Genomic DNA, 10,854 nt, shown 5'->3' on the forward strand with positions numbered 1-10,854 from the left:
TGCATGACCATACAATGTTTACACTTCATAGTGACACTTCATGTACAATTCATGTACACTAGGTGTTCAAATGTATATTAAGATTATAAGTAAGAGACTTCAGTCACCTGAAATGTGAGGGAAATCATCCATTATACTACTGATTTTACTATCAATCTAATAACAGTACTTCAGCTGTTCGCACCACTAAGTGAAGGAGGTGTTGAGCTATAGGCCTCTGGGTCTTAATCTTTTAAGACTTTTTTACACACCAAAGAAAGTGTGAAGCCACCCACAAGGTTCCGATAATATGACTGTGATGTCCTAAGAGTGAAGGTGATTGAATTTCAGTTCACAGGATCCGCGACCCCAAATCCTTATTTAGATAGCTGTGGGATATTAAACATGCCATTCCATCTCTTGTGTACCGCTTATGGTGTTCAGTCTCAGCTGTCAAGAGTCCTTGAGCCATCACCAGGCGCGGATCAACAAATAGGGTAGATATGGTTGCAGCCTAGGTGCCCCGTCATAATTCATCAAAATTTACATACTGTAAGAAAATGAACATTGAATTTAATTGGTCCAAAATAAATATTTAAAGTAGCGTGAGATGCTGATTGGGTAAATATGGCGGAGTTCATGAGGTCAAATTTGTTTTCAAAATATACGTTATTCACGTTACTGCACCTGACTGTCAATTACTGTACTCAATTTAGCAAATGTTCTAAAAGATTCATGTATGGTATTCATTCATGATATTATGTTTTTGACTAATTTTGACGATTGAACAGACTATTGTGCATGTGACTTATACAATGAAATGGTGCTGACATGTTTTGCAGAGAAAAAACATTAGACTGAGAATCGACAATCAGTTTAAATCAACAAGATCTATTCACTTGGAAATTGTGCTAAATGTAGGCTACCAGCACTTAATCATCATTTTAAAAGATGTACTGAGGTATTGAGAGACATGCACTAAGCCAATTGCAAGTTGATGAAATGAATGAGAAATGCAATTCTGTTGTGGACCATTGCAAAGTGGTTTGGAGATTTCTCCATGTTCTTTATGAGAATGTAATTTCTGTTCAAGAAATGAGCCAAACCAATTGAGAAACACTGTAATATTCACCAAGTAGAGATTTTCTAGACTGCAAGGCAGGGGTTTTCTACTAATTGTCTGCACTGCAGTGCTCTGGTGGTCTGTGAAGGTTTTGCCTGTGGTCACTGACCATATATTCAACACAATAGATTCGCTGTTGGGAGGGCATCACTAATGTGCACCTCACATCTCATATAGGTGGTCCGCAGGTTGCTTCTTACTCATGATGGTATTGAAAACCTTTTTTTCAACCCTTTTTTCATTTGAGATGCTTGCAATGTTAAGTAGCCAAAGCTAGTGGTCACTGACGTGAAGAAATGAAGAAAATATTTTCACACTGGCGATTTCAAAAAAGCAGGATGGGGTTTGGGTTTGGTTGATCTATTTGTTTAATTAGCTGCAGCTTCAGGTTGGAAGAGATGATGCTGGGTGGGTGTTGAATGTATCTTTTCCACTTGTCCCAGGTGAATGTAGTACTTTGTGTTGATTAAGTAGCATTTTAAGTCAACTCAGGCCTGCTAATCTGTTGTATGAGCATATCAAATACTGCTGATTTGGTCCTAGCAAGCATGACTGTCAGTTTATGAAGTTTATAATAGGCAAATTCTGTTCATAGCATCATCAAAGAAAAAGAAAGCCCTTAGTTTATTTTCCTCTTTGTTCTATATAGGCCAACTGTAATTGTATAGGTGGGACTCCTGAAAAATGTTGCATGCAAGTATTTTATGAAAATACCAACACCAGAAACACTTTTTGAATGATTGTATTGGAATGCATTCCACACTGAAAACGAAAACACAGCAAACAAGAACTTTTCCGACACATCCATCATGAGAGCTTCACTCTTAATTTTGTCCTTTCTGTGAAAACATATTGTCAGCAATATGTGGATAAATATGATTGTCAGGGGTCAAAATGAACCACTATTAATCTACCAGCTGCTTTCACATTTTGCCAGCATCAGCTGGTGGCTGGGGCCAACTCTTGAGCCCTGATGATTATGAATAATTTTAAACGTAAGGGATAATCAACAACGCGCCGTGCGTTTATAGGAAAATAATGCACGTTCGAAGTGGTAATAAGGTCCCGATGCCGCGGGCGCAACTCAGTGGTCATGTAGAAAATCTCTTGCATTGTTTTTGGATAAGAAGCCTTTCAGTGAGGTCTGTATTAAGTTTTTTTTTTTTTTAAATGCATAACTATGTAGTTAGTTAATGCAGGAAGGGTATCGCGCCAATTACTCCAGGCCTTGCGGGTGCGTTGGTTCTAGGTACTGAAGATCAATGGAAGAAGAGAACTCGCACACCATTATTTACCGTTGTAGAAGGTGAGTTGTTTAATCCATCCCAAAAAAAGTTAAAGTGAAAAAAGTGCTGCCGAGTGAAAAGCAAATGTTTCGGTCCTCAGACCTTCATCAGTGCAAAAGTTCAAAAAACTTTTGGGATGGATTTAACAACTCATCTTCTACAACGGTAAATACATGAAAATAATGGTGTGCGAGTTCTCTTCATCCATTGACTATGTAGTTAGACAGCAACAATTCATCTCGACCTGTACTTTGTGCATTTTACTGTACAGTATAGTAAACTGTATTGTTTACTGGTCGTTTGAAAATAATTAATACCGTTGTGTATGCCAATGGATTCTGACATAAACTGATGCTTGATTTTTCACCCCAAGCTTTTATTTATGGATTGGAAACTAGTCCTATAGACAACCACATCTGTCTCTTTTTAGGAGATCAAGCACTGTACTACTGGCACTGGTATTGTTTCCTTGAGGACAAAGATAACCCTGTGAAGCCTATCAACTTCAGATGGCCTTTGAAGCACTTGTCAATGTACCTTCACACCCTTATGAATTTGTACAGCAGCTGCTCTTTGGAATCAGAGTCTTAGTGCACACACAACTGCTGCTACTGTGTGTTACAAATACAAATGGTACTAAAACTCATACTGTAAGCTTATTAAATTACAAAATGATTTAAGCGCACGCTCTTTATCCATATTTTATTTGAAAATGTGAAGACTTGGGTTTGGTGCTTATCTATAAATGTAAAAACATTGTGTTTATGCTGAATTGTAATATTAAGTTAATAAATAAGAGACTAGGTGTCTGAAATTAAATGTAAATTGTGCATACAGAAAAATTATCAATTAGCAAATAGAATCAATTATATTACTGTAGATATTTTGTCTACAGGGTAGCTGGCCACTGGCCTCTCTTATCATATCCATCTAGAAACATTAGTTCAGCTGTTTGCACCAAGATGTCAAGGAGGTGTTGAGCCAAAGGCATCTGAGTCTTACATTATCACTTGGGGTCAAGAAAACTGGTGAGACATGTTTACCCACCAAAGAAAGTGTGAAGTCACCTACGATAATGTAACTGTGAAGGCCTAAGAGGGAAGTCGATTTTTTTACACCCACAGTAAGACATTTGAGGTCACAGTATCCTTAATTAGATAACTGTGAGATGTTGGACATGCCATTCCATCTCCTGTGTGACTCCTATGGGGACCCTCAGCTGTCCTTGAGCAATCACCACCACTGCCGGGATGACGTCCCATCTCCTGAAAGATGGATATTATTGTCATGGAAGGACTTGCTGTGGCAGGTGGCTACATGGACTCCCGTGACACGCTGGTCTTAACTGAAGGCATCATATACTGTAGTTTTCTTTTGTATGCATAACCTTGTTTCTCTACCCATGTCCACATGACTTCACTGAGCCATGGCTGAGTTACAGAGCAGTGGTAACCCTGTGGTACCTTTACAGTTCTGTTTGCTAAGGACCATGAACAGATGTGGCATGGTCATAATTACAGTACAATTGTTGGATTCACTTAGTACATGTACTGTAACTCATATATTCTGCTCATGGAAGTGTATTAAGCACTTTTCTTTTTATTTTATTAGGTTTGTGAGAGGCAAAGTGACCATTGACCCCTCTCAAAGAACCACAACACTACCATTCAAGCAAGTCAACGTCATTCCGGTTCATCACTGGTAAGCACCTTAATTTTGACTGCTACTAGATGAAATAGATCTGAAGAGGCTTTGTAATTATGTATTGCATAATATTTTGTTTAATGTATGTGGAAAAATGTATCAGCACACTGTTTAACACTTACTGTAAGAGACACTGCAATGCAACTGTTTTTGTTTTTGCTGTGATGGACATGTGAACATTCAGACCAGATATATGAAATTGCTGTATCAGCATGTTTTTAGCTGCAACATTTTGACAGTTTCACAACCCTGTGTATGTTTTGTCTTCAGTGGTGTTCCTAGGCTACAGTTTGTGGGACAGTACAGACGAGTGAGGTCCTGTTGCACTGCTTTGCCCTCTCTTGGGTGTCCTCTAGCCATTTAGAGACGCATGGGTCTGTTGCTGTCCCTCAAGTTGCTAAGAAAGACACTTGAGGGCCTTGTGCTGTTTTGTTTACCATGCACATGCGTGCCTCCTTCCCTTTGTCCTTGAGTACAAAGATAACCCTGTGAAATTCTTGCTAAATGTCACAGAGACTCAGAAATATTGAAATATAATCTGCAACAGATGGTCTTGCTGATACAACATACATATACTGTATATCTACACTCCTTTTCATTGCTAAAATATTCAGTTTAGGGTTACATTAGATAAGATTCAACTTTATTGTCATTGTGCAAGTACAGTAGGCTACTGTAGGAGGGCTTAATATTTCAAGATCACAGCATTCCTCTGTCCATCACCTTCCACAGACATGGAGATGGGTATAGATGACCTCTCTGACCCACTTCCATACTGAGTAGATATGTGTGTGTGTGTGTGTGTGTGTGTGTGTGTGTGTGTGTGTGTGTGTGTGTGTGTGTGTGTGTGTGTGTGTGTGTGTGTGTGTGTGTGTGTGTGTGTGTATGTGTGCACAACAGGTGTTACCTTGTCATCTCCTTGGAGAATCTCAGTTGAGCAGCAGCAACAGACTCCTCCTCTGTGACCAGAGCCAGACCATTTGTTTCAGTACACAGGCATTTCAGTGTAGGATCAGCCTAAGACAAGCACAAGGATGTGGAGCAATTCTTAATGTTTTTACCCCGTACTACATGGGTCCACTTAAGGTAAGATCAGTGTAGTAGAAGTAATTCTAAAATAAATCCCTTAACTTAAATGCTATGCATTTATCTATGATATTTTATTTTTTATACTTTTTTATTTTGTCAAAGGAAACATACATGTTTAAATAATAATAATAATAATGAAAAAAAAACAATAATAATAATCATTCACAATTGTACACATACAAGGAGGTTGTATTTATCACTTTTTCTTTTTTGTATTTATTATTATTATTTGTCTTTTTTTTTTTTTTTTAACTATGATTATTATCTATGCTATTTTAAATACTCTGAATTTATACTATTTCTCTCTTTCTGACTTTGTCATACAGAAGAACCTTGTGGATGAGTCTTTTTTCGGCTTTGACAATACTGAAGAGCTCTACTGGAAGATTTCTGTGGTCCTTGAGGTGGACCCTCCCAGTTCAGTGTCAATACAGCAGGATATTTCAAGGTGTAAAAGTAAGTAAGGCTTTACTACTGTATGTTGAGCATGTGCTGTGAAATAATAACTATGTTCTTCCTAGACTTCTTATTCCTCATATTATTATTATTCCGCTTACAACTTTTTCTTTGCGCAATTTCTCTTCAACCGTTTAACTTAGAAACTTCATTCAAACTCTGTAACGTAGGTCTTCTAATGAATCAGGTTGGTATGGCTTTTCAACTTTGTAACTTTTATACTTTTTAAACTATAAATTAAAAACATTGGCCTTTATGACATCACAATCAGATCGTTAAGCAATTACAATCTTATGCCAGGTGTTCAGGCCACCTGCAGCAACTCTCCGTCTGTATCAATATAAAAGTCCTCACTACAATAGCTTACTATTAAATACTTTAACTATTGAAACTACTCAACTATTAAACTGTTCAACCATTCCAAATGTCAGTTATCATCAACTATGCCTCCAACCAACTACATGAAACCTCCAGCAACCAACATAGCAACCATTAAAATGAAGCATTTATGACCGTTTCTATAGCAACCAATATGATTATACTACAATTACTTCTTTATTCGCCCTTTTCACGCTAACGTCAGACATTTTCCGTTTTGAAGCTTTGCTTGGTATCAGTATATCCGGCGTAAGCAAACGCTATGGTGATACGGTTAGAGTTCTTGAGTTAAGATTACTATTTCACGTGTATTTATTATCTTCATTTTCCTTGTCATCGTTGGCGATCATTGCCGTCACATAGCTGCCTTGATTTGAGAGTAAAGTCAGTAGCCTAATCCTTAATATATAGCAGCAACTTCAGCTAGCTTCACCGAATATCAAGTTGGTTTGATATTGGATATTCGACAGAGATTCAAAATAAGGAACGGCCTTTCATTGAGTATCCGAATATCCAATATCAAACCAACTTGATCTTCGGTGCTAACATGTTAGCTAGCTGAAGTTGCTGCTATGTATAGCAGGGGTCTCCTAACGTTGGGACTAACATTATGTTCAGTTATCATTTGCAATCATTGCTCTCGTAGCTGCCTTGATTTGAGAGTAAAGTTAAATGACGTTATGACTGCATATTACTGCTACCAGACGAACTGATTCCCAGCTGCTGACATCACGTGAAAATGGCTAATACTGCGTTCATGCAGCTTGGAACCTCGGAGGACCTGCCTTTAAAAAGTCCCGACCTCCGAAAAAATTGTGTTCATGAGATCAGTTCGGAAAATAAATACAGGAAACGCATAAATACGTTATTACAACTGCTTAGTATGGTTGAGCAGGAAGGAAATTGTCTTGGGCGAGTGTTTCTGTCTGTGTCGTTAATTTAGTGACAAATTACCTTGCCTATTCGTAATGACAGTGAAATTCACCTCTTGTGTTGTTGCAAGGGAGGCCGTCGTGGTTGGAGAATATGATAGTGACGTCAAGTCGGACACCTCGGGGCACAAAACTTCCGCACGAGTCTCCGAGGAAAAAATCCAACCCGACCTAGCGTTCATGTCATTTTTCTGCTATCGGAGGTCAGAAATTTCCGAAGGTCCGATGTGCATGAACGCACTATAATTCCTGATAGTGGGCACCATGGAATCCAACAACTGTTTCAAAATAAAAGTCCTCACTAGCAAGTTAGCTAGTTAGCATTGTTAGCATTTTTAGCATAACTGCTAGAAATCATCAGCTAAGTTAGCGAGTCAACCTAGTTAGCATAGCACTGTTAGCATAGTTAACATTTTTAGCATAACTGCTAGAAATCATCAGCTAAGTTAGCTAATCAACCTGGTTAGCATTGTTAACATAGTTAACATTGTTAGCATAGTTAGCATATTTGGCACAACTGCTAGAAATCATTAGCAAAGTTAGCTGATTAACCTGGTTACCATTCTTAACATTGTAATGATTTCTAGCAGTTATGCTAAAAATACTAAGTTAGCCAATCAATTTGATTATCACTGTTAGCATAGTTAACATAGTTAACATACCTGTGAGAAATCATTAGTTAAAGGAACACTAAATCGTTTTTTCATATTAAACTACGTTATTCCCTTAGCTAAGACGAGTTGCTACATACCTCTCACATTTCAGTGCGTGCACTCACTGGCTCTGACTTTGATAGCACTTGCTAACCCAATGCATTCATTAGGATCCAAACAGAGATGAAGTTAGAAGCGACCAAACACCTCCATGTTTTCCCTATTAAAATACAGTTATACGAGTAGTCACACGACCAAGTATGGTGAGACAAAATAAAACGTGGTGCATTTGTAAGTAGGTAAGAGGGATAACTATATTGTGTGGCACAGTAATATCCTCACTCTTGCACTTTCAGTTTCACTTTGGAGTGAGGATTTTACTGCGCAGAGTCTAAGTGCTCCCAATGTTATTCCGCCACACAATATAGTTTTCCCTTTTGCCTGCTTAGAAATGGACCACGTTTTATTTTGTCTCACCATAATGGTCGTGTGACTGCTCGTGTAACTGTATTTTAATAGGGAAAACATGGAGGTGTTTGGTCGCTTCTATCTTCATCTCTGTTTGGATCCTAATGAATGCATTGGGCTAGCTAAATGCTATTAAAGTTGAGCCGCGCACCAGAGCCAGTGAGTGCACGCATTGAAACGTGAGAGGTATGTATCAATTAAGGGAATAACATAGTTTAATATGAAAAAACGGTGAAGTGTTCCTTTAAGTTAGAAGTGGAATGTTTAAGCTATCCACATTCAAATTTTAAACGGTCTACCTTCACACTATAAACTATGCAGCCACCATGTTTACCCTAGCTACACCTTAGTAACCATATCTACATTATCCATCTGTACTTTTTTGCATTTTCATGCACTGGTAATTCCTTTGGTAATGGGTGTGGTGATTTGTTCATATTCATAGGTTTTGTTTTCATTGTTTTCAAAATACTACAGAATTATAAAGACCCGTCACCTTTTTATCACTTCAGTAGAGTTAGAATATTTTCTGAATTTGTGATACTCCCTGTGATAGTTCCAGTTCTTCTCTTTAAATAAACAGATTGGGTTTTAAAGAAGAAGATGGGAATTTTAGCAATGATTGTCTAAAGTACTAGAAGAGAGCTATCAGCCTACAAATGTACCTTTAAGAGTTTTCACCATCGTCAAGTTAGTCAAGATGTTGAAGATTGTCAGTTCCTAGTTTTCACAAATACACTCACTTTTAACAGATAATGTAAAACACATGTGGCTGTGGTATTGAATGAGTGCTTGAATTGGAAACAGAAGAGTCAGAGACTGAGTTCCTGAGAGGCCAAGGCTACTTCTGCATTTTGCACCTTATACTGTATTTGAGAGGCTAAAGAAACCTGTCTGTTGGATAGGGAATTCACATCTTTCAAAGCCTCAAACTATTTAGGTGTGTGTGCGTGCACGACTGCATATGCACTCATGCATGTCTAGAGGGTGGGGGTTGACAATATCTTTGCCACTTGTCCCAGCTGAATGTAGTACACTGCAAAAACTGCTTATCTAACTGAATGTCAGTATCTTAAGATAAAAACATCTAGACTAGTTGATATTGTTTATAGTATAAAGAACCTTACCTTTCCTAACACTTTCTCATAAAAAAATCACTCAATTTAACAAGAGTTGGACTTATTTTAAAGCAGCACTAAAGATTTGCTCTCGGGGTCCCCCTTCAGTTGAGAAGCGCAAAATATAGACGGAATGCACTGACTGTCTGTAGAATGACAGCTCTGAATTCTGGTTAAGTAGCAGATCTTTTCAGAGTTCATGTGCCATCACAATTATTTTGGAAAAGTTTTCAGGTAATAAGAAAAAAAAAAACTCCTCGGTGGGGGGCTTTGAAGGAGAAATACTAGTGATTTTTGTTTTTGTTTTTCTATGTCTGTTTCTTGAGGTCACTGATTACTGTCGGTAGGCTATATCAAAAAAAAAATTTTGATGATTTTTAAAGAGTTTTTCCATATACAGATAGATAGTACTCTGTGACCTCGAGAAATGAAGATGTCTCCTTTAAGATGTTTTATCGTATACAACAAGTATATTTTTCTGCCAAATCTGGTTTTGATATGATGCCTTGATTAATTCAAATTCGTATTAAATTGAGCCAAATTGATCTTATGAGAGAGCACAGAGTAAGTCTTTTTATACTTAAAACAAGACCAACTAGAGTTTTTCCTTTTGTCTTGATATAAGATTAATAACACTTTGCATTGTACTTAGTACCAGTGGCGACTGGTTGTTTTAGAAGTTGAGGAGGAAGGTGTGCGCAGGGGGTGGTTGTTCTTCATTTGATAAGAGGTAAATGGGGCTTTGCAGAAAGGCAGTTTCGTATGCTACAGTACGTCTTTCTGCCGTTCCTACTTCCTACCCTGTTTGTAAGTCCAGTGAGTGACACAAAGTTGAATGCTCAATAAAATGTTTTATTTATTAAAGCAACACTAAAGCACTTTTCCTCTGTCGCACACACGGTATTCGTTTATCCAGCAAATAACAGACAAGGTAGAATATAGTTGCATGATTTTATGAAAGTATGATGTATTGCGACATCGAAGCAAGTCAAATTTGTAGTTTCTGATGTCTTCTTTCATCGAACTACAGATACACTGTGGTTATAGCCGATAGAGGGCCACGGAATGAAAGCACAAGTGCCGTTCACCCTGTTACGAGTTGATGAACTCCTGAAATGATTTTTGAACATTATTTTAAGGTACAAAAAACTCTTTAGTGTTGCTTAACAACTTAGCATCTGAAATGAAGATGAAGAATAGTTAATTTTCGATCCCCATGCTCGTTTTTCCTGCAGTATGACAACTTCTGATACGTACAGTAATCCTGCATTTCTGATTGGATATTGGCAGCACAATCAGCTTCACTGATTGGTTCATTGTTGAAGGCACTTCCGCTGAGGATCTTCCTCCCTTGCGCCATTCACTCCCATGTTATTCGCCGCCAGGGTCTGGAGCGTTTATAATGGGAGCTAATGGAAGTCTTGAGGAGGGAGTTCCTCAATCCATTCCTTTCGATTCCGGTAGGGGTCGCTTACAGAAATTTGACTGATTTCAGTAACATTGCGTTTGAAAAGCAATTATCATGGATGTTGTTTTAATTAGGGAGTTGGTTAAATGCACGATCTTCTATAGAAAGTTTCGCAGCGAAATACAGCTTCTGTCATCTTTTATCAGAGATTTTCGAAATCCCGGAAGTACTTTTTCAGATACCTGTGTGCTTAATATAAC

The sequence above is a fragment of the Sardina pilchardus genome, chromosome 19, assembly GCF_963854185.1.
Source record: "Sardina pilchardus chromosome 19, fSarPil1.1, whole genome shotgun sequence".
NCBI lineage: Eukaryota > Metazoa > Chordata > Actinopteri > Clupeiformes > Clupeidae > Sardina > Sardina pilchardus.